Genomic DNA, 284 nt, shown 5'->3' with positions numbered 1-284 from the left:
GGGGACGTGGGGAACATTGGGGACATGGGGACATGGGGATGGGGGCACATGGGGATGGGGGGGACGTGGGGAACATCGGGGACATGGGGACAGGGCGAGGACAGGTACTGGGACATGGGGACAGGGACATGGGGGCGCTCAGGGGTGCCAGGGTGTGACAGCGGGTGGCCACGGGTGACAGGAGGGGACAGAGGTGGCAGTGGGTAACAGACGGGTGACAGTGGGTGGCGGGGATGGCGGTGGCTTGGGCATGGCGGCAGTGGGTGGCAGCGGGTGACGGGAGG

The sequence above is a fragment of the Aptenodytes forsteri genome, unplaced genomic scaffold (assembly GCF_000699145.1).
Source record: "Aptenodytes forsteri isolate BGI_AS27 unplaced genomic scaffold, ASM69914v1 Scaffold809, whole genome shotgun sequence".
NCBI lineage: Eukaryota > Metazoa > Chordata > Aves > Sphenisciformes > Spheniscidae > Aptenodytes > Aptenodytes forsteri.
Note: the sequence above shows the minus strand (reverse complement) of the source record.